This window comes from Cibotium barometz, chromosome 56 (genome assembly GCF_041138505.1).
Source record: "Cibotium barometz isolate CiBa-2024 chromosome 56, ASM4113850v1, whole genome shotgun sequence".
Taxonomy (NCBI): domain Eukaryota; kingdom Viridiplantae; phylum Streptophyta; class Polypodiopsida; order Cyatheales; family Cibotiaceae; genus Cibotium; species Cibotium barometz.
In genome coordinates, this window is record NC_141101.1 from 25,681,863 (window position 1) to 25,706,956 (window position 25,094).

The 25,094-nt window shown below is 49.5% G+C and overlaps 1 protein-coding gene across 2 annotated transcripts in view; it reads left to right on the forward strand.

Annotated features, from left to right (window-relative positions):
* The window catches only part of LOC147607061 (E3 ubiquitin-protein ligase UPL3-like), a 42,718-nt gene that overhangs the window by 8,570 nt on the left and 9,054 nt on the right, over window positions 1–25,094 (forward strand). The window lies entirely within an intron of this gene.

Genomic DNA, 25,094 nt, shown 5'->3' on the forward strand with positions numbered 1-25,094 from the left:
ATTAGACACACCTGCATCATTTGCACCTGTTGAAGCCTCAACAGACTCATTTAAGTCAGCAACCTCAGTGTCCACATTTGCACCTCGTGGATTTGCATCCATTCCAACATGCAACCGCTGGACAGCTTCTCGTACATCGGGAGGAGGACATTTGCATCTGTCAACACCATAACCTTTCAAGCCCAAAATGTGTGCTCTAATGCGGGAAGGACCGCCATCCCATTCATGTGCACAATAATTGCACCTCATCGTGCACATACCGCGTGGGAGTTTATTCACCACAGTCACATAGTCCCACTCGCATCTCTTTCTTCTCCCCATGACTTGAGTCTTGCAATACAAGTGTCAGTGGTCACTGCACAATGCAGAGCTGTCACTGAAGTCTGACTCACTGCAGTGCAGTGCACAAAGCACACAAGTTCTGGCTCTGAGAGTGTTGTTTGCAACTTTGCTCACTGTTGACTCCTGACTCCTGAGTTTAACCACAGAGCACTGAACAGTGAGCACTAAGAACGCTGGGCGGCGTGGGCGCGGCAATCACACTGTCACGACATCAGCATGTTTGACAAAAACAATAGCAGGTTGGCCGCTGCAGCATGGGCATTGGGCCCTCAGGAGTCAGCCCTGCACGTTTTGGCAGTGTGGCACCAAGCGACCAGTTGGGACTCGGGCGCGACGGGCTGCAGCGACGAGTTGGGACTCGGAAGCGACGGCAAATATTTCTCCACCTAAACCTAGTCGTCAATTTTTTTACATACGCTGGGCAAAGTATGTTATGAATACCATACGCTTTTTTTTTCCAACGTTTGCAAACGTATGTTTCCTGAAACATACGCGTATGAAAAAAACTATGGTATGTACCGCTTGTAATAGGAACACAATCCCAAAAAGCTATGTATATCATGCACGGTCCTCAAATCTAGCCAATTGAGAATTGCTTCTACTTCGAAGGATCCATACAGACTCCATCTTTAGACACAATGTGCCCCAAGCAGTGTATTTCTTCCAAGAAGAACTCACTCTTCTTGCCATTTATGACCAATCTATGCTTCTGGAATTCTTCAAACATTGTGGCCAAATGCTCCGTATGCTCCTCCTCTGAGTGTGAATGCACAATCATGTCATCAAAGAATGTGCCCACAAACGCTCTATGAGGCTTGTCCATCATCCTGTTAAAGGTGGTGGGAGCATTGGTCAAGCCAAAGGACATGACCAAGAACTCATATAACCCAAAGGTGGTCCGAAATGCTGTCTTATACACATCCTCGGGTCTAATTTTATCAAGTGATACCCGCTTTTCAAGTCTATCCGACTAAAGACTGTAAGCGGTCCAAAATTTCATCGATCCTTGGAATAGGAAATCGATTCTTGATGGTGTTCTTGTTTAGCGCACTAACACGGTATGGCGGTCTATTTGGTGCTTGGAATTAGATCAATAGCATGATCTTTTGGCCTTTCCGGAGGAAGTTCTCTTGGCAATGACTTGGAAAAGCAATCTTGGTACTCATGTAGGAAATCGGTCTTGTCTTTATCTAACACAGACAAATTAGATTGAGATTCATCATCTTTTGCATCCTTAACAAAAACCAAGTATGTGAAAAGATGCTTTTTCATTACTAATGAAATGGTCGAAGCTGATACAATAGGAACAGATTCTCCTTTAAGCTTTACATCCAAAATGTGCTCTTTCCCTCTATGAGTCAAAGTAATCTTCCTGTTGTACGTATCCACCACTGCATGTACTCTGTGGCACCATGGCATACCCAACAAAACATCACACCCATCAAGTGGCATGATATAGAATTTCTCACTGTCTACACAACCCTGCATGAAGCCTCAGCTTTCCAATTATAGGAGTAACGGGTTCTGCATACCCAGGACAAGCCATATTAGCCTCATACAAAGGCCCCATCTCCTCTGCACGGATCCCCAATCTGCCAGCCAAATCTAGTGAGAGAAAGTTGACTCTAGCACCTGTGTCAAAGAAAATCAAAGCATTCTGATCTCTAACTTTCCCCCATGCTTTGCACAACTCAGTCTCCTCACCACTTGGCTGTTTCCCAACAAGATCAGGAACTACCCCTCCAGAAGGCTTTGCTTTCTTAGACTTGGGCTCCCCTTTAGTGTAAGAGTCCTTGGACTTACACTTGGGACAATTGAAAGACATATGTCCCAGGTTCTAAAGTGCCACGGCCATCCTAGAACTTGCCATGATCGTTCGAAGTTTGCCACGGCCGTTCCAAATCTGATTCAATTCCCCCAACCGTTCCTTTTTTATTTCATGAGTGAATGCCCGTTCCTTTTTGTTTTCTGAAGCCCACGGCTGTTCACTGGCCTTGCCACGCCCGTTTTCTTCCCCAGTTCAACCTCCATGTCCGTTCCATGCAAGTGCCACGGTCGTTCCCTGGATTTGCCACCACAGTCATACCCTTATGCTAAACCTATAAATAAGGGCCCCACCCTCTCATTTCCTTCCTTTCAGCTCTTTCCCTAGTTGAACTATTGCAAATTTTTCTCTCGACCTTTCACACTCAATCACAATCCAGCACCATGCCTGACCCTTCTGATTCCTCCGCAGAGGTTCTCTGTCACACCTCTATCCGGAGAAAGTAACCCGCAACAACAGGTGGCCGCTTCGAGGAGTACGCTAAGCACCTGACCCAACTCTCTCATCTCGGAGAAACTCTCATGACGTAGGTCAACGGGCACACAGTACATTCCCTTATGAAAAAACATTTCTTGGCATCCAAAAAAGTATGCTTCTCCTCAGGAGTTCTCTTGGGCATTGGTAACATCTTACACCGCTTCTCTGCAAGCGCTGTTGCATCTCGAGATGCATGCCCTGACTTCTCAGTTTTCTTGCTAGTGCTTTTGCTGCCCTTAAATCCAGTTGAAATCTATCATCTGCAACATATTTGTTAATTGGGTCTTAATGCAATAGTCACGCACTTCCTTCACAACAATATTTCTCAACCTGCTTAGACAGTGGCACTGCACGATAAGAAGTAATTGGGAGTAGAGCTTCCCAAAACTTCTTGTTATAGTCTTCTAGATTTTCACACTTCGATGCATCCAACGTATGCCAACATCCACCTCAAATGTAGATGTGAACCACACGGAAGAGAACACGTGTTTAAACTCTACCCACGTAGATGGTGCTATGCCCTGCAAAAGAAGAGTGGACCACCACTGCAATGCATTGCCCTTGAGAAAAGTCGTGGCTTTTCTCACTTTCGAGGACTCCGTGTAATTTCCACCAGAAAAAGCAACATCAAATTGCTGTAAAATGGTAAGAGTCTTGAGCATGTCTTTGGCCCCACTAAATGTGTCAAATTTTACCGCAGCTTCCCCTTCCTTATAATCCTTCGCCTTACCCATAGGCATTAGATTATTGTAAGGAAGTGGCTTCACAAGATTCTATACTAGCGTCAACATTGCAAGTTCCCACACCTTGCATACCATGCAATCCTGCTGATCCTCCCATGTTTCCAAACATACCACTAGACTGCATGCCTCCATACATGTTTCCTTGCATTCCGGGTTGCATACCCCCATACATATTCCCTTGCATTCCGGGCTGCATACCACCATTCCGGACTGCATCCCTTGCATACCAGGCTGAAAACTAGCTTCAAAATTCCCTTGCATTCCCATGCCTCCTTGAGGGTAACCCCCAGTCATAGATTGGAACACAGAACCACCGCCAAAATAGCATGGATGCATCGATCTGCGGAATAGGTGGCTTCCCGAAAAAGGAACTCTGTGGGTTTGCACCATAAGTGTTCTGCATGTTGGAAAATTGTCCAAAAGGAGGATCTTGTGGGAAGGCACCAGTGTTGCATTGAGGTGGGTTCCTAGAACACACCTTCTTCTTCTTCTTCTTCTTCTTCTTAGGCTTAGAAGGGGCCCTCATAAATTCAGCAAACTTCTGAGCTACATGAGCACATCCACTGCCCTTGCCAAACGGGCTTTGAATTGGGCATCATCTTCCTCTTTACATGGCATATCTTCTGGTTGCATTACATCCTCATAACGTGCATCTTCTGCAGCCTGTTCTCCTCAGAACGTGCATCTTCTGCAGCCTGTTCTCCTGCAAGTACATCCTCAGATTCAGTCCTCTCAGGAGTGGTCTCCTGCTCTTCCTCCTCATCATAGTCATAGTCATCCTCATAGTTTGGCATCTTGCTGAAATTTTCAATGACGACTTTCCTCGAGACAACCATGAGCTCACCCCCTTAGGAAAGTTGCTAATGGTCCCGACAATGGAACCTTGAAACTAGCCTCTGGTAGAAACCAAAGTGCGGTAGACTAGCAGTCACCCAAACACAGTTGTAATCTAGCAAATAAGACAGATAAAGGGGAGCTAGAGTGCTCCTACACAAAAAGAACGACACCTATTGGCCCCAAAGCTTGGCGCCCCTTCCAATGGAAAAGTTCAACTAAATACATCATGGCCATACATGGCTTATACATATGCATGTCCAAACTGCCAGTCCCCTGGACCTCTTAGCATAGAGGTTTCACACAACCTTGTGCCCAAAACACCACACTGTTATTCACCTCTAATCTGCCAAGATAATACATCGACGAGGCCCTGATTATGCATCCAATTGGCACATGCACATAGCCAAAAACACAGCCATACATCAGCCCGTAAACTCTTCCAAAAACATGCTAAGTTTACTCTTGTTTCTGCCCTCTTAGGCTGTAAATCCCTCCTCTCACAAGGGACCAGGAAAGACACTCCCGAACAACCCACGAGCCAGAAGGAAGAGGAGTTTTAATGTAACATGCAGCGGAAATCTTCGTATTGGAGGATCCTGTCACACAAATGCTCACACCGTCTTCTGTATCCTGAGTTTTGCAAGTTTAGCAATCCACTTTAATACTTCAAACTTTAGAGAGATATGAGAGAGAGATGAGAACCATACACCGTATGGGGTTCCGAATTACCCACTGAAGGGCCCCCTATCCCGTTACCGAGATAGTATTTGCTTTATTATCTTTAAAGAGACCGACGGTGTGACTGACGATAAGTCAAACGCAAGACCTCTGAAGACCAAGTGTTGGGGTGAACTGTGCACTGTTGTAGAAGCACAAAAGATGTTCAATCTCGAGCCTATGCACTCTTCCCAATGGTATGAGGGAGGGATGCAAAGCTAGGGCTGAGAGAGGGGCTGTTTGGGACTGTTCTAGACGGTATATGAATGCTGTAAATGAATGTAAATGTTGCATTTTACTTTCACCAAGAGGCTAGAGCAAAACGATGAATGGATGAATGCTGAAAACTGTATGGATGCAGAAAACGCAAGGCTGAATGCTGACTGATGCGTTTTACTGATGTAGATGGTTGAATGCTCATGCGTTTGAGGCGCCTAGGGCTGTAGGAGACAAACGCTGAAGAGAGATGGCTGAAACTGCAATCGCTTATGCTCCTGAGGCTGAGGATGTTAGAAGTCATCTCCTGTCCAGTTTTATACACCAGGGCCTTTGTTGTGGGTGTGCCCGCCCTTATCAGGTGTTTTATCATTTTTCCTCACTCCCCGTATTTTTCCCCTATTTTTTCCCATTTTTTTGAGGTTTGGGAGGGTTGCCAGATAATGCCAGGTGCACTCCAGTGCTGGCCGACTGGATGTTCATCAGTTGTGGGCTACAGGGCTGCTGGCCGACTGGATTTCATCAGTCGTGGGCATCTGTTTGCTGGCCGACTGTATTTATGCAGTCGTATGCGGAAGCTTCGGAGAAGGAATCGGTACTTCAAAACTCAGAAAACAGCAGTCTTTTCGCGACGGAATTAACGCACAAACTGAAAGACGATGTGCTGAAAATAGAGAGAGAAGGGGAAGATGGAGAGGACACAGTATTGGGTCCCAATTACCCTCTGTAGGGCCCCCACCACGGATGGTGTATTTGCTTTATTAGAATGATGTAAATCTGAAACAAATACAAAGTACTTGACCTTTTCTTGGCTGGAAAACCTGCCCTTGACCTTCAGTCCTTCACCCCTTAGCTTTAGCAATGTTCTTGGCTGTCCTGGCCCTTGGTTGCTTGGAGCTCTTGGTGAATTGTGAGATGCTATGAATGAAATATGACTTGGGCTTTTATACCTCCCAAATCATGCAGTCGGCTGGCTCTCATGAAGCTCCACGACTGAATTTAATAATAAATTGGGTTCACACTTTTATAAAAGTGTTTTCACACTTGACAAGTACTGTCCAGCCTGCGCATATGATCTGGGACAGCAGCCTGCTGCTGGGCACCATGCGTAGAGGTGTAGGGCTGCCCCCCCACACCTGGCCGCCTACTGTTAGGGGTTCTACCCTCTGTCGGCTGCCTGTCCAGAGGGTCTGGAGCTGGCCGACTGCCCCTCCAGCCCTTGCCTTGGCTGGTGGGCAAAGTCTTGGGCCCTCCTGGCCCCTTGGGGGTGGTTCTATGCCTCCCCCATGCCCATACTAATTATGCCAATGCAAAACCTACACTGGGGTAGCCCTATGGGCTGGCCCCATCTCTTCATGCAACCTACATGCCTACAGAGGCCTGGCATCCAGTTGCAAACCAGATACTCAGCACATCTGACATCATTCCAGAGGGAGACTCACAGCGCGGACTGGCACTGCTTCTTGTGCAGGACATTGCACACCTGACCTTGGACTCATGTGCAGGACAATGCACACCTGACCTCGGACGACTGAGATGGATCCCTGGCTGACTCGTCCCGGACTGGGCTCACATGGGACCAGTTCACCATCCCAGGTCCTGTACCTTCTGTACAGAATGTCTACGTGGCATCCAAGTGCGGGATGCACGTGACATCCCCTTCTGCTTAACTTGACGGAAGCTGCATAGCCTCCAAATAATCCGTCAATAAAGCCGGATAATCTTCGAAAAATTCTTTGTCGAGCCATACCGCTTCATGAGTTCCTCGGTCCTGAAACTTCGTGAGGAACTGTCGTAGTCTTCGGCCTGAGCCATGCTTGAAACGGTGCAGAAGGATCTGTTCTGGAACCATTACTTCTGCTTCATCAATGATGTCTGGTTCCGCTTCGTCTTTGACCTCTGAAGGGGGTGGACTTGCATATGGCTTCAACCAACTGACATGAAATACATCGTGCATAGTCCAACTCGGAGGTAGCTTTAACTGCATAGACACCTCATTAATCTTTTTCCGGATGGGGAATGGTCCGAAGCTCCTGAAAGACAACTTTGGGCATCGCTTGCCCACCTGCTTTAATCTTTGCTTCATAATCCGAAGATATACCCAATCTCCTTCCGAAAACTTCATGTCCCTTCGGTCTTTATTGGCCTGTCGAGTGTAGGCCTCTTGCGCTTTAGCCAATCTGTCTTTAACGGACTCTAGGATCTCCTGGTAAGACTCCGTCACTCTGTTCGCCTCCGGTACTGAAGACGAGGTCCTGGTTAACAACGACTGGAAAGGCCTTCCAAACGCTGCCTCATATGGAGTCCTGCCAATAGCTGAAGAAAAAGAGTCATTCAGAACAGCTTGAACTAAAGGCAAAAACGATTCCCACTTACCTTGCTGATCGTGGACATAACACTTCAGCACATCAAAGGCCAACTGGTTGTATATCTCTGTCTGGCCATCTGTCTGTGGGTGGAATGCACTGGAAAAATTCAACTTAGTACCAAAATTATCAAACAATGCCCTCCAAAAATGACTGGTAAACTTGGCATCTCGGTCTGACACTATGGTTCTAGGAATCCCACCAATCGGGTACCAATGCCGAATGAAAAGCTGGGCAACATCCTCGGCGGTCACATTGGCCCTGCAAGGAATAAGCATCACAAATTTGCTGAACCTGTCAACAATAGTCAAACACTGTGTATTACGCTTACTCGGACTGGGAGGCAGATTTGTGACAAAGTCCATCGAAATGTCTTGGAAAGGACCCTCAGGAATTGGCAAAGGCTGTAACAACCCTATCTTCTTTCCACGAGGAGCTTTCACCTTTTGACAAATGTCACAGCGTTGTACATAGGTAAACACATCACGCCTCATCTTTGGCCAATAGTATTGCCGTTCTAATTTCTCCAGAGTCGAATTCATGCCCCTATGACCACCTGTAATGGCGTCATGGGCATCATGGAGAAGAGCTGCCCGGAATGATTTCATGACACACAGTCGGCCTTTGTAGTAAAGCCAACCATCGCGTATCAGAAAATGGCATGGTCCTGTGGCATCCAATGCCTGTTCCCACTGCGTACCGAATTCCTCGGAATCCGCGTACGTGTGCTTCATGTCTTCTAGTCCTGTACCAACAAGGTCCAGTCTAGTGGTCTGAATCGCAGATACTTGTCCCTTCCTGCTCAAAGCATCGGCCACTGGATTGGCCTTTCCTGGAAGGTACTCAATCATGCCACCAAACTGCTGGAATATCTGACTCCAGCGGTGCTGTCGATCACTCCACTGTGCACTGGGCATTGTCTGAATCCAGCGCAATGCCTGATGGTCAGTGCGAACCTCGAAGTCACGGCCATACAAGAAATGTTTCCAATGTTTCAAGGCCTGAATGACTGCTAGGAGTTCACGATCGTAGACGGAGTAATTCTTTTCGGCAGGCAGTAACTTACGAGACATGTAAGCTACTGGATGACCATTCTGTTGCAATACACCGCCAATTGCGATGTTACTCGCATCGGTGATCACCTGAAATGGTTCGTCCCACGAGGCAAGGGCTAAACAAGGCGCTTCTGACAAAGCCACCTTGAGGTTCTGGAATGCCTCCAACGCTCGTGGAGTCATTCGAATCTTTTGCCTCCTTGTTTTCACTCCCTTTAGCAGATCGGTGAGGTCTGCCGAGAGATCGGAAAACTTGTCAATGTGGGTGGAATATGCCTGGCATATACCCACAAATGATCTAATGTCATAAGCAGTCTGAGGTACTTCCCAGTTAACAATCTCGGCCACTTTAGCCGGATCAAGTCGAATGCCTTCGGCACTGATTATATATCCCAAGTAATGTACCTGGAACAGATAAAATTCTGACTTCTTTTCATTGATATAGAGCTCGTTGCTTTCCAGCAACCTAAGGACTTTCTCCACATCAATGTCATGCTGCTCAACTGTAGCTGAAAATATGAGTATGTCGTCCAAAAATATGAACACACACACTCCGATCAACTCCCGAAAAATACGCATCATCATGCGGTTAAATGTAGCTGGGGCGTTCGTCAAACCAAATGGCATGACCACAAATTCATAGTGGGCCCGTTCTGTACGGAAAGCTGTCTTGGGGATGTCCCCCTCAACAATCCGAACCTGGTGGTACCCACTCTTTAAATCCAATTTAGAGAACACCTTAGCTCCATTCAGCCTCTCCAGAATATAGTCAATTCGAGGCATCGGGAATCTGCTCTTGATAGTCAGCTTGTTGAGTGCACGATAATCGACACACAACCGAGAAGACCCATCTTTCTTCTTGACAAATAAGATCGGTGCTGCAAACGGCGACACGCTGGGGCGGATGAAGCCAGCTTGCAACAATTCTTGGAGTTGGCGGTCCAACTCCGATTCCATTGCCTTAGAAAGGCGATACGGAAACTTGCTCGGGGGTTCCGAGCCTGGGAGGAGGTCAATCTTGTGATCCTCCGGTTTGGACGGGGGAAGCTGGGGAGGGAGACTGTCCCGAAGAAAAATCTTCTGGAACTTTTCATGGAGAACCGAGTACTTCTCGGAAGCACTGGCCACCGTCTGGGCTGTCTGGATGTAAATCATCGCACACTGTGCGCCTTTCCTGACTGCTCGCTTAGCCTGCAAGTGGCTTATGAGCGGAAAGTTTGGAATACCTGGCTCACACTTAATGGTCACAGGGGTGTTTGACACATTCCGATCAATCTGGAACGTGTGCTTGTCCCACTTGACATCAGGAAGGAACTTGTGAAACCACTGGATACCCAAAATTATGTCTGCTCCTACAAGAGGGGCAACCATAAAATCACGCACAAACTCTATGCCCTGAATGACTAATTTAGCACCTAGAGCTTCATACTTGACGCTCGTAGTCATACCTGTGCTAAATCCCTCAACTTGTTTGTCCACCGGAGTGAGCTCGAAGCGGGCACGCCTAGCGGCCTCTTCCGTGATCACATCCTCCGTGCTGCCGCTGTCAAACAAGACAACGACTCTCTGGCCACCTATGTAGCCAAAGGACTTGAGCAATTCGTTGCGCTCATACTCCTGGTCATGGGCGCCCTTCTGCTTATCTTCGAGCTCCCGGCTAATAATTGCTCCAACTGAAGCACCGGGGGTTGAAGAACTAGGGGTAGCCGCTGGGATCTGTGGCGGAGCTGTGCTCACCACGGAAGCTGTGGAGGCGGCGGCGGCCTTTGGAGGCTTCTTCGGACAATCCCGAGAAGTATGTCCTTTTGTGTGACAAAAGTAACATCTACCCTCCTTCCTGTACTGAGCAAGCTCCTCAGCACTCAACTTGCCACCTGTCTTGCCTGCCTCCGCTTTCTGGTCTGGAGTAAGCTTAGACGCATTGTTCGAGTTCTTGGAGCCAGAGGCTCCCGGGCTCTGTCCTGGGGAAGACCCCGTCTGGTTCTGGCTTTTGCCCCCCGAGGCGTTAGCCTTAGGAGAAGCCGTCTGGGAAGTCTTGGGCTTGCCACCATTGTGTTTCATTTCTGCACTCTGCGCAAGCGAGAGTGCGTCCTCAAAGGTGGCTGGTCTAAACATACGCACCTCCCATTGGATGTGCGTGTCCAGGCCATACAAAAACTGCCCTTTCTTGTCCGCATCAGATAAGCCTAATTGTAGACACAAGGTCGAAATTCTATTGGCAAACTGAAGGACTGGTTGCGCATTCTGACGCGCACCCCTGAACTCGTCTTCGAGTCGCTCAAGGTAGTGGGGCGGTAAAAACCGCTGCTTAAGGTCACGGACGAACTCGTCCCACCCATAAGCTGCCATACCTGATCTGGTGTGGGCATGAGCCCACTGAGTCCACCAAGGAATGGCCTCACCTTCCAAATACCAACTGGCTAAGATCACTTTGTCAATATCTGTTTTCCTAACTGCGGCAAAGTAAGCTTCAAATTGATGTAACCATGAATACAGAGTAGTGGGATCGAGTTTACCATTATACTTACTGAAGTTCATTTTCTCGGGAAAATGATTCGAGGGCGCCGCCGGTGTCAATCTGGCGTCCAAAGCTCGGAGGTAACGCTCGTGTTCCACTCGTCGCATGGCTTCGTCTTCTCGTTGTCGAATCTCCAATGCCCGTATCTGCATCTCAAGCAAGGAGCTTGACTGCTGCTGTGACCCCTCGAGAGGGTCCCTGTGACGAGGATCTGGTATCTGAGGTACGGAAGGAGAGGGAGGAGGAGATGGAAAACGCGACGCTGGAGAGCGAGAACGCTCCTCCAGAGCCAAAATCCGCGCCTTCTGCTCATCCAACTTGGTTGTCTGGTCTGCGATTGCTCGCATCATCTGCTGGAACATGTCTTGTACACTCAAGCCGGGTGCCCTAGCTGGGCTGCCTGGTGCACTCTGGTCCCATGGTTCTGGTTCTCTCTCGTCGCCAAAGCTCGCCATAGCGGGAATCTGCAATTCCTTTCCGGAACGCAATCTGACCATCCACTGTCTGTGTGGGAGACTTCCGGAGGCTTCCGGAGGCTAAAAACCAACCGTCCTTCGAGGGACAGGAGTCACTCCGAAAGGGGTAGTCCACCGGCGTCTAAAAACCAACCACACGAGCGAAAAAATTTTCTGGTTTTCTTTGCTGAATCTTCGTCCTTGAAGTAGGCTCTGATACCACTGTAATATGCGGAAGCTTCGGAGAAGGAATCGGTACTTCAAAACTCAGAAAACAGCAGTCTTTTCGCGACGGAATTAACGCACAAACTGAAAGACGATGTGCTGAAAATAGAGAGAGAAGGGGAAGATGGAGAGGACACAGTATTGGGTCCCAATTACCCTCTGTAGGGCCCCCACCACGGATGGTGTATTTGCTTTATTAGAATGATGTAAATCTGAAACAAATACAAAGTACTTGACCTTTTCTTGGCTGGAAAACCTGCCCTTGACCTTCAGTCCTTCACCCCTTAGCTTTAGCAATGTTCTTGGCTGTCCTGGCCCTTGGTTGCTTGGAGCTCTTGGTGAATTGTGAGATGCTATGAATGAAATATGACTTGGGCTTTTATACCTCCCAAATCATGCAGTCGGCTGGCTCTCATGAAGCTCCACGACTGAATTTAATAATAAATTGGGTTCACACTTTTATAAAAGTGTTTTCACACTTGACAAGTACTGTCCAGCCTGCGCATATGATCTGGGACAGCAGCCTGCTGCTGGGCACCATGCGTAGAGGTGTAGGGCTGCCCCCCCACACCTGGCCGCCTACTGTTAGGGGTTCTACCCTCTGTCGGCTGCCTGTCCAGAGGGTCTGGAGCTGGCCGACTGCCCCTCCAGCCCTTGCCTTGGCTGGTGGGCAAAGTCTTGGGCCCTCCTGGCCCCTTGGGGGTGGTTCTATGCCTCCCCCATGCCCATACTAATTATGCCAATGCAAAACCTACACTGGGGTAGCCCTATGGGCTGGCCCCATCTCTTCATGCAACCTACATGCCTACAGAGGCCTGGCATCCAGTTGCAAACCAGATACTCAGCACATCTGACATCATTCCAGAGGGAGACTCACAGCGCGGACTGGCACTGCTTCTTGTGCAGGACATTGCACACCTGACCTTGGACTCATGTGCAGGACAATGCACACCTGACCTCGGACGACTGAGATGGATCCCTGGCTGACTCGTCCCGGACTGGGCTCACATGGGACCAGTTCACCATCCCAGGTCCTGCACCTTCTGTACAGAATGTCTACGTGGCATCCAAGTGCGGGATGCACGTGACATCGTGGGACCTATTCAGCAGTCGTGGGCACTTTATCTGCTGGCCAACTGCCCTCCCAGGGAGGTATATATAGGATCCCAGCCCCCATACCTTATTTGTATCATATTCGGGATCTTCTTGTGTATATCAGAGCAGAGTTACACGCCTACATCTCTCTCTCTCTTGTGCTGTTTTTCTGCCTGCGTTTTTGCTCTTGTGTTCCCAGATTTGGTCATCATCTCCGCTGCGTATTCTGACATGGTATCAAAGCCTAGGCTCTAGATAGGTCTTGGGATTTGTGTAAGCAAGAGGGGGATTGTTTTGTGGCTGATTGGTGGATTGTTTTGGGCTGATCGGGAAGAGGAGAAGCAAGAGGAAGGCGGGCTGAATTGCTGTTTGTTCCCACCCACCCACCCTTTTCAGAGTACATCCCCGCTATGGCAGATCTGTTTGAGATGGCCGAGAGACATGTAAAGATCCCGACACTCCCCACGTTCCCGGTGGACCGTCAGTTGGACGGGAGCAACTACGGCATATGGAAGGTGATGATGGAATCTGTTTTGGAGTCTTACGACCTCACCGATTTCATCGTTGTTGGTGTTCCACGGCCGGAAGTAGAGGAAGGGGAGTTACCGTCGATTCGAAAGGACCGGGAGGCCCAGACACAGATGTGGGATCGTGTCAACGCCAGGGTCCATTCATTTATTTTCCTCAACTGCACACCACAGGTAATCAATCATGTAAAGCATATGACGCTGGCCAGAGGTATATGGCAGCATTTGGCCTCACTTTACAACAGGGTATCGCCCATGAAGAGGATTTCCTTGGAAGTACAGATGCGGGTTATGAGCCCTGCAAAGTCGTCGACGATGCGGGAGCATATTAACAAGCTGCAGGCTCTTCAGCAGGAAGTTCTTCAGGCTGGGAAGGAGATATCGTCAGAGGACATGGCCATCACGTTGCTGTCACATTGCCCTCTTCGTACTCAGCATTTTACTCGTCTCTGATTACCAGTGGCAGGCTCAGCACCATCACGTGGGAGGAGCTTGTACCCATGGTCTTGGACCAGGAGGAACGATTCACGAACCCTCCTCAGGGTGGAGGTTCGGAGGCCTTAACTGGCCAACGGTCAAAAGGCCGTAACTCGGGCAAAGGGAAGGCTTCATCGCGAGAAATTGAAGGCAGAGAGGACCTGTAATGATTGTGGCGAGAAAGGCCACAGGCAGTGTCCCAAGCGGAAGACCGAGAAGGGTGAAGACTCCTCAGCAGCAATCATGAAGACTCCGGCTTTTGTGCACCTGGAGGTGATGGACACCGATGTTTCATTTTCTTCAGGCAGGGAGGAGATTGGAGGACTCCGCAACGGATACTCGGGAGTGGATTCTCGATAGTGGTGCTTCCAGGCACATGACTCCTTCCGTTCCGGTTTACAGAATCTCTGCAGGCTTTCTGGTCATATTCTTACTGGGGATACGTCCACTATCCCAGTTCACAGTGAGGGCAGGATGGAGATAGTTCCCGATGGGCAGAGGGGGGAAGCATTCCTCCCAGGTGTTGTATGTTTCGGCACTTGGTTTTCATTTGTTGTCAGTGCATCAGGTTTGCAAGACTGGCATACGGGTGGAGTTTGATGAGCATTTTGTTGCTCTCCGGGACAAAGCAACAGGCCAAGTGGTTTGGGAAGGCGGGGTGGAGAATGGAGTTTACAGGCTTTCAGCACTCTCTCTCCCAGGTCCTCAGGTTTGTGATGAGTGGCAGTCTGGTGATGGCCACTTGTGTGTGGATACGCTGCAGGTGCGGGCTTTCCGGGACCAGATGGTGGATAGCTTGCCAGTAGATGGCAGCAGTTGGCAGGAACTATCCAGTACTGATGTTGGTAGTTCTTGTGTTCGTCAGTCAGAGGAAGCTGAACAGGTCACTTATGCTCTGATGTCTCGTCGTGTTCGGGACATAGAACCTCCAATAGATGAGGATGTTCTTTCCACGGCGACCTTTTGGAAAGCTAGGCAGGTGGCAGGTGCTTACTTGCAGAAGGAGGTGGTTTCTCCAGGCTTTGTGGTTCCGGATTCAGAGGGGGTGATTGACAGGTTTCATCAGGTTTCTAGGACTTGTTTGTGCACCGTAACAGGTGTTGATCCTTGTGAGCAGTGTGATGTCTCTGTGACTCAGAAGCTGTATGGTTCATTGATCTGGTTGATGGACACCAGATTGGACGAGAGCTTCCTGATGAGGCGGTTGAGCTCGTGGTTGCAGATGACTCTTTGGGAGGCACGATTGCGTTTCCTGTGGTTTCTGTGGCATGCGAAGGATCAGGGACTCTTGTACACAAGAGGGGGATTGTTGGATGGAGTCCGACTCCACGGTTGGAGTGACTCAGTTTGGGGAGGAGATCCGGACACGAGGAGATCTACTTATGGCCCAGGAGCAGTTTTACGGAGCAGGAGGTTACATTGCAGGTTTGGGCTTCCACTGGAGGAACCCATGGTCATCCAGAGGCACTTTGTTCGTGAACAGATCGTTGCTGATAACCTCTTGCTAGAGTTCTGTTCGACGGAGGACAGTATGATGGACCTCTTCACGAAGTCGCTCTCTCAGGATCTGCTCAGGCGGCACCCCAGCTCCCAGTTGTTGGATTCACAGCCAGGACTTGAGAGGGGGTGTTAGAAGTCATCTCCTGTCCAGTTTTATACACCAGGGTCTTTGTTGTGGGTGTGCCCGCCCTTATCAGGTGTTTTATCATTTTTCCTCACTCCCCGTATTTTTCCCCTATTTTTTTCCATTTTTCTGAGGTTTGGGAGGGTTGCCAGATGATGCCAGGTGCACTCCAGTGCTGGCCGACTGGATGTTCATCAGTCGTGGGCTACAGGGCTGCTGGCCGACTGGATTTCATCAGTCGTGGGCATCTGTTTGCTGGCCGACTGCATTTATGCAGTCGTGGGACCTATTCAGCAGTCGTGGGCACTTTATCTGCTGGCCGACTGCCCTCCCAGGGAGTTATATATAGGACCCCAGCCCCCATACCTTATTTGTATCATATTCGGGATCTTCTTGTGTATATCAGAGCAGAGTTACACGCCTACATCTCTCTCTCTCTTGTGCTGTTTTTCTGCCTGCGTTTTTGCTCGTGTGTTCCCAGATTTGGTCATCATCTCCGCTGCATATTCTGACAGAGGATGACAAGCGCTTGATTGCTCTCTTGCTGAATATGATGAATGAATGAATGATTATGCAAGGACTCTATTTATATGGACACGAGGAGCCAGTCGGCTAGCTACTGGGCTGGCGGACTGCTCATGTCCAACATAAATGCCTAAATGATGTGTAAAATGTTGGGAAAAATACCAGAAAAATCCTCTGCGATAACTCCTGCCTGGCAGATAAAGGGTTCATGCCTGATAACTCCAGTAAATATCTTGATAAATACTGGATGATATCTGGGTTGTTTGCCATGGTCTAGATGCAATGGATGAATGATGTGCAATGTGCATAATGCTTTCTGATGCAAACCCTAAGGTTTCTAATGATTGTATATGCATGAATGCGTCTCTTTAAGTGGGTTAAGAGACTTTGACTTGCTATGGCTGAGAATGACCTACTTAGCTCGTGCTTTAACTTATCCTGGACTGAGGATTACAATGGGGTCATGGCGTACGACAAATATCATCCTAAATGGAGCTAATACTCTACAAATGTTGCACTGGTGATGATGAGCCAGTTTGTCACCATGCACTACAGCGCAGAGTGCATGTGACATTTAACCTGTGTGCATTTGACACCGCCCACAAGCCTGTAAAAGAGAGAGAAATCAACAGTCAGTTGTCTCTGTCCAGCAATGTTGATCCCCCTGTTTCTCCTGCAACCTGTCACCCTCCACGAGAGAGAGAGAAAGACAGTCCTGGCCACGTGTAGTCCAAAATTGTCTTCTCTATAGCCAGCCAATCACCTAGAGAGAGAAGGAAAACGTGCAGCTGCAGCCCCTGTGCGCCGGCTTGTTGCAAGGAGAAAAAACACCTGCTGTGCAGCCCTTGTGCACTGCATGCCTAACCAACGTACAGGCCAGCCCTGTTCTCTGTCCACTGTGTGTTTCTGTTGCAACCGCCTGTGCATAAGTAAAGACCAAGCAAGCGTTGCTGCCCAACTGTGTGCTTAGAGAGAGGAAAACCAGCCAGCGTTGTTGCTTGACTAGCCCGCCTGCTTTTCCACAATCCCCAGCGCCTGTGTGTAACTTGTAACACGCGGAAGCTCTGGGGGTCTTCTTTCAGCCCTAAACACTGTCTAGAACATGTTGATGCAAAAACGTAGACAGAAGGGAGAGTAGAGAGAGAGAGAGAGAGATGCTGGAAATTCAGTATATTCATATGGTACAAAAAGGTACCCTAATCTGCAGCCATAGGCTGCCTTTCTTAAAAAGATGGAATACACCAAAATCTGTCCTAAACTTGGACCCAACTCATAAGGAGTTGAATGAATCTATCCTTGAGCACATGTGCTATTTATAGGCTCTTGAACCCCTTGGCGTGCTGGCCGACTGCTGGTCGGCCAGCCGACTGGCTTGTCTTCTCCATAAAGCAGCGCCGTCTGGTCTTCTTGCCATGTAATGATGCTCTTTCAGCCGCCTTGCCCTTTGGTACAGCCGACGCCTCCTGTAAGTAGCCGACAGCACCCAAGTCCTCCTGCCACTTCAGCACCTTATGCTCCAACTTTTGGTTCTAATGCTCTTTTTCTGGCAGCCCCTTTTGGATTAGCTTTTGAGAATGTCCATGGGCAATTCTTGCACATGACATAACTCTAGTCCAGCGGCCAGCCCCTCTAAAAGAGAGAAGCACACCTCTTTGCTGCAGCCGCCTGTGTGCCAACCTTCTTCCCACGATAAGCCCTCTCCACGTGTAGCTGCAGCTGTTTTTTCCCAAAGAAAAAGATTCCTCCAAAAATAACGTGGAGCCTTCCAAAAAGGGCCACGATGCTCCCAAAAGGGGTTCTTTTATTTTAAAGCTTTTTAAAAACCTTTTTCCCCTCCAAACATTTGTCCCCACATGGGATTATGTAAAGGGACTTTAATAACTTCTTCTTTTTTTTTTTTGGGGGGGGGGGGAAAAACGATCCTTCTATTAGTTAATGAGAAGACGCCATAAGGCTACAAAGCTCACCTCACAAGGAGGGATAATATATAGAGTGAACACTGAAGCTCCACCCCCGTGGCTGGCCGCTCTCTGGGGGGGGCTACCTAGTAGTACATGCGGGAGGTGAGAAGAGCCAAACTGGAGGCCTGTAGTGCCAAGTGACATCCTTGCCCCTCGCGGTGAGGAAAGGGCCAGGCTGCCAAGTGCGGAGGAATGCCTTGCGGCGATCTCTCATGCGATCCGAGTCGCCCTGAAGTTTCCCCCAGTGTCCTCTCAAGGTGTGAATGATGTCCACCCAGAGAGCCTGTATGACCTCAGCCGGTGGAATCGCCTGGCGGTCTATGGCCTCCCTACATCGGGCTCTCCATATGTGCCAAGCCGTCATGCTGCTGATCATCTCCCATCTGTGCCCGTCCCCCTCCTGGGAGACTGCCGAAGAGAAGTCTGGCGTCGGAACCACCGCCATCGCCCTGTCAGAGACCTGGATGGTCACACTGCCAGGGACGTCCTCGTATCCAAGGGACGGGCCGCTGTCCGTGGCCCAAGCCACCGCACCCCACGTCACCATCATCTCACCTGGTGAGCCTGCAAAAACCATCCTGAGAGCACGCTGCCAGACCTGCTGTGCCTGTGGGCAATCCCATAAGCAGTGCCGCTGCGACTCCTGTGCATAGCCGCACTGAGGGCAGGATGCTGGGTGTCTGCCAAAAGCTAGCCAAGCCCCCACAGCCAGTCCTCTATGCGCTGTAAGCCAGAGAAAAAGCGTCACCTTCCGGGGCCGGAAGCTTTCCCAAAGGCGCTGCCAGAAGTCCCTAAGGAAGGCAGGGGAGAGCCCCTGTCGCCGCCAATGCTCGGCCGCCGCTGGGGTGCCCTCTATCATGTGCCTCTGGATCCGCCGCCCCAGCCTCGCTGTGTACTGAAAAAAGGGGGTGCCTGGGCTGGTAGGGGCCAAATAGCGCCAAAGCCACTCGCCTGGATCCCACTGAAGGTGAATAAGAGGCCTGCTGTCCCAAGCCCATAATCTCCAAGAATAGTCCTCCCCTATCGAGGCCGGTGAGGGGTCTACATGCCTTTGTCTCTGATGAAAGCCGACCACCCGCACCCTCTGAAAGATACAACCCTGGAACTCATCCAAATCTAGTCGGGTCCTCTGAAGCTGGCCTCCCTCTCCCACCTCGAAGGTGAGTGGGGCGACTCTCTCTGCTGAGCCGCAGACTACTAGAAGGATCTCATGCGGAGTAAAGACGCCCATCCACTGTGGAGGTGGAGGGTCCCGTACTGGAGTCCGCCACTCCCGGGGGATGGCCGGCCTCAATGTCCTGCCTCAGCAACTCTCTGCCCCTCATCCCGTTGAGTCTCCTCTCCTGAACCTCTAGAGGCAGTTGCTGAAAACATATCCAGTCGTCTAAGGACTGGGTTGGGCCGGAGCTCAACGGGCCCCACGACACATGAGATCGCGATCCAACCATATGACCACTGGGAAGTCGAATCAAGGGGTTCCAGATCAATGGCTGCCTCAGGCGCTCCTCATCGGTGCCCCGGGGGAGTCTGGAAGAGTGACGGCCTCAGATGCTCCCAAGCCCTCAGAAGGCTAGCTGCAAAACGCTCCTCGAAACCAAGGCCCACTCCTCTGGATCGCTGCTCTGTAAAGATCCACCTGATGCTGGGGGTCCAGGGGCCGCTAAGAGAAGGAGTGCGGCTGAGAATCCTGGAAACAAGAAACTCCTTCCACGGCTCAGCGCCTGGTAGGAGGCCACGAACCACCAACTTGCCAAGCAAAGCTTGGCTCTGACAAATAGGATCAACTATGCCCAGGCCGCCTCTCTCCCTCGGCTGAGTGATCACAGCCCATGCCACCTTGGCCCTGGCGGGCCGCCCGTCGCCACCGGACCAAAGAAAGTTCCTGATGAGCCTCTGCACCTGGCCAATGCACGCCCGAGAGAAGGCCCAGCAAGAAGTGATGTACCACATGGTAGCAAGCAGAACCTGGTACAACACTCGGCCAGCCAGAGATAAACGAGCGGTACTCCAATACAGAAGCTTCTTCCGAATGCTCAGAAGAAGGGGGGCTATCTGCTGCTCCAGAGATATGTCAATGCCCACATAGCATCCCAAATAGCGCACTGTAGTGCCGGGGGCCAGCCAAACTGAAACCCATCAACTGGCCTCCAAGTCGGGGGGGCACAGAACTGACCCACAACCCACACGACTTGTGCCAGTTGATCAAAGCGCCCGAAGCTCTGCAAAACCTGTCCATGGCTGAGGCGAAGCGGCGGAGGTTCTCCTCCCCTCCCTGAAGATAGACAGCAGTGTCATCCGCAAACTCCGAGTCTAGGAGCTCCTCCGAGGTGCGGATGGGGAGTTGGAGGCCCCGCAAACCTGTATCCTATGCCGTCAAGAAAGTGCTCATGGCCTCCGCCACAAAAAGAAAAAGAAAGGCCGCCAAGGGGCACCCCTGTCGCACCGAGCGCGAGAGCTGGAACCTCTCTCCGCGCACGCCCTGTATCAGCACCTGGCTATGAGCCGATGTGTAGAGTGCAGAGACCCCTGTCGCACCGAGCGCGAGAGCGGGAAACCTCTCTCCGCGCACGCCTTGTGTCAGCACCTGGCTATGAGCCGATGTGTAGAGTGCAGAGAACCCCACGGATCCACTGAGGGGGGGAAGCCCATCCTCTCCATAGTGCCTTCAAGAAGGCCCAGTCCACCCGATCATATGCCTTCTCGAAGTTGAGAAGGAGCACTGCCAGATCCTCCTGCCGAAATCTAGCCAAAGCCGTAGCCTCCCAGAAAGAGAAGATGTTATCCAGGATGCTCCTATCCTGGATGAAGCCTGTCTGCGTGGAGTGGATGATGTCCGGAAGGTGAGGCTGAAGCCGCCTGCTGATCGCCTTAGCTAGGACCTTGTAGGCCGTGCCTAGCAAGGTAATCGGTCTCCACTGTCTAATCTCCAGTCTGTCTCCTCCCTCTTTGGGGATCAAGTGAATCAACCCCTCTGCCATGCTGTCCGGCATGTCTCCCGACTCCATGATCTCCTGGAATGCCAATTTGAAACCCCTATGCAAGAGACCCCAGTACCTCTGGAAGAAAGCCACTGAGAGACCGTCCTCTCCTGGGCATTTGCCCCGAGGAAGTGCCTGAAGAGCCGCCTCCAGTTCCGCATCCGCGAAGGGGGAGAGAAGGGAGTGCTGCAAATGGGCCGGCACGACCGGTCTCGTGAAGCTCCAGACTGAGCCCTCTCTCACCCTGTCATCTGCTGGCTCAGCAGAGAGCAGATCCCCTGTAAAAATCTGTGGCGATCGCCCGAACCCTGGGGGGATCCACCACTACTTGGCCATCAGCCTGCCGAAGACGCCTGAGACCCTCTCGTCTGAAGCGAGGCCCTGTCACCTCAAAGAAATCCCGAGTCACTCTGTCTCCAGCCTGTGTCCAAAAAGATGCCCGAGCATGGAATCGGAACTCCACCCTCCTCTCCTCGATGGATCTGATCTCTGTGCGAGCTGACTCCATCTGCTCTGAGATCCAAGGGCTCGTAGGATCCCTCTCCTGAAGTCTCTGAAGGGAAGCTAGACTCCTCCGCAGGCTCCTCTCCTGCTCTCTGAAAGCCTCCAGACGGTCCAGGGCCAGCCTGTACTTTGCAAAGGATGTACGCAAGGAGTGGGATTGGCTGTCCCAAGATGAGGGAGAGTCCGTTGCTTCTTACATAGCAAAGTTTTGGAAAGTCCTTCTCAAGGTTACTCCCTTCATGAAGATTGGAGAGGACGAGAAGAAGAGAAAGTTTGAATCGGGGCTCCATCACATCATCCAACAAAGCTTGGGAGTGTACCCAAATAAGACCATACAAGAGCTTATACACTCAGCCATGATTGCGGAGAACTTGCACATAAAAGCACCCACAAATAAGCCATTTGGCAGGTCAAAACAAGAGCAAATTCAGGGCTGGTTATGACCAGAAAAAGGGTGGACAGCCACCTAAGAATGCTCCCAAAGATGGCCGAGATGGCAAAGGATGACTCCGAAAAGAAGCCGGGGGTAAACGCCACAATTTTGGGCTCTCAAAACAGCAATTGGAAGAGTACAGGAAGGCTGGAAAATGCTTTAAGTGTGGCAATAAAGATCATATATATCCTAAATGCCCACAGAATCCTAAGAATGCTGAGCCTAATGTGGAAAAGCCTCTTGTGAATGTTGTACCCGATGTGCAGGGTAATACAGGGCATGAGCCCAAGAGTAGAGTCATATGCAAGGCTTACAGATGGCTGCCGCCATAGGTCTCAATGTGGATGACATGGGAATGCAAATGAATGCAGATGCCGCCTTTGAGGGCAATCAGGTTGATGTAGCTCCGGTCATTGGTAAGCTCCGTGTACAAATACAGGACTACCTCGACTATGAGAGCTTTCTGGTGGCTCCTCTTACAGGTTGTGATGTTTTGTTGGTGATGCCCTGGCATCACCGTTTAGAGCCTATTAAGGCTTACAAAGAGAAGAAAATCAGCTTTGTACATAGAGGTCGTGAGCACTCTATAGATGCTGGTACTACTGGAAGTACCATACCTCTTGTAAGCCATGTACAAATTAATAAGGCAATAAAGAAATCAGCTTGTTCTTACTTGGTTTTTGTACGTGAGACCATTGAACATTCTAGTGTTGATGTTAGTGCATTAGATCAAGGCAAGCTTAACTTTTTGAATGAGTTCAAAGATTGTTTTGCAAATGCTTTGCCAGCAAGGTTGCCACCAGAGAGGCCGGAAGATCATTGCATAGATCTAATTCCCGGTAGCTCTCCACCTAATAGGCCACCATATAGGGTGAGCGCTAGTCAACAAGAAGAGATTATGGCACAGGTGAATGAACTTTTGGAAAAGGGTTTGATTCGGCCTAGTTCCTCGCCATATTGCTCGCCGGTACTTCTTGTTCAAAAGAAGGATGGTACTTACAGGATGTGTGTTGATTACCGTGCCCTCAATAAGATAACCATCAAAATCGGTTTCCCATTCCGCGCATTGATGACATCCCTGGACAAGCTTGAAGGTTCAGCATGTTTCAGCCAAATAGACCTCAAGAGTGGTATCATCAAGTGAGAGTCGCACCTCAAGATGTACACAAGACTGCATTCAGGACAGCCTTTGGTCTTTATGAGTTTTTGGTGGTGCCTTTTGGCCTTACAAATGCACCCGCTACCTTCAACAGGATGATGGACAGGGTGTTCAGAAAACATAGAAAGTTCACAGGTATATTCTTTGATGACATTATTGTATTCTCAAAGAATGAAGCCCAACATCGTGAGCACCTGGCTATTGTGTTTAAAGAGCTTAAGGAAAATCAGCTTTACATAAATGCAAAAAAGAGTGAATTCTTCCTCCCAGAGATTCACTATCTTGGTCACATTGTATCAAAGGATGGTGTGCGCATGGATCCCGCAAAGATACAAGCCATGCAAGAATGGGCCAGAGCTGAAATCAGTCCATGAAGTGAGGAGCTTCCTTGGTTTATGTGCTTACTACAGGAGGTTCGTCAAGCATTTTGCTTTCATTGCCGCTCCGTTTACATGACCTAACCAAGAAGAAAGCAATCTTTAAATGGACACAAGAAGAGAGAGATGCCTTTCAAAAGTTGAAGAGTGCAATCATCTCGGGACCGGTACTCATTATTCCGGATTTGCACAAAACCTTTTGTGGTGGAATGTGATGCAAGTGGGGACTGCATAGGGGCTGTTTTGAACCAAGAAGGACATGCCATTGCCTATGAGAGCAGACGCTTGCAACATGCAGAGCTTCACTTACAGGTTTATGAGAAGGAGTTGTTGGCTGCAATTCATGCCCTTACTATTTGGAAACACTATCTTTTAGGGGCTGATTTAATGGTCAAAACTGATCATCAAAGTTTGAGATACTTTTTGACTCAAAGTAAGCTCTCAGAGAAGCATATGAGATGGGCAAATTTCCTCTCAATGTTTCATTTTCAGATTTTACATACTCCAGGGAAAAAGAATGTGGTGGCAGATGCCTTATCTAGACGACCACAGGTTCATGCTATTACAGTTGCATACCATGAGGACTTATCGGATATGCGTAATACTTATCATTTGGATGAGGATTTTGCACATAGATGGATATCTCATGATGCGAAATCGTATGTGTGTGGTAAAGAACCTTCGCCATAAGGTTATGGATGAGTGTCATGCTCCTCCATATGCAGGTCATAGAGGCATTTTGGCCACAGCACAAGCTTTGGAGAGGTATTTCTTTTGGCCACATATTCGCAAGGATATTGAAGCATATGTACGTGAATGTATGGTGTGTCAAAAGGTCAAGTTTGACAGACATAAAGCACCTAGATTGCTTCAGCCTTTGCCTATACCAAATGAACCATGGGAAAGCATTGCTATGGATTTCATTATGGATTTGCCAAGGACGCCACAGGGAAATGATGCTATTTGGACCATCATTGACAGGTTTAGCAAGCAGGCACATTTCATTCCCGTGCGCAAGACAATAAAGCCAGATCATATGGCTAGGATGTTTTTGGCACAGATATTCAAACACCATGGCATGCCTAAATCTATTGTGGGGGATAGAGATCCTAGAACCACAAGCTTATTTTGGCGCGCATTGTTTGACAATATGGGTACAAAGCTGAACTTCTCATCAGCTTACCATCCACAGACAGATGGGCAAAGTGAAATAGCAAATTCAGCCGTCCTCGACTTGCTGAAATCTTATGTATCCGACCGCAAATCGGATTGGGAGAAGTATTTACCACTTGTGGAGTTTGCCTACAACAATACGGTACATACTTCTACGGGCAAGGCGCCCTTTGAGATTATCTATGGCAAGGTGGTGCTACCACCCATCCTTCGTACAAAGGATGAGATTTTTGCAGCAGATGAGTATGTCAGAGACTTGGATACTGCATTTGCACAGGTACGGACAGCCATAGAGAGGTCTCAAACCAAGATTAAAAAGGCAGCTGATAAGCATAGAAGGGATGTACAATTCAAACAAGGTGATTGGGTCTTGCTGAAATTTGAAAAGGCACGCCTTCGGAAGAGGCCAGGGAAAGAGGGAAAGTACCCTAAACTTTCCAACAGGTATTATGGACCTTTTCAGATCTTGGAGAAGATCAATGATG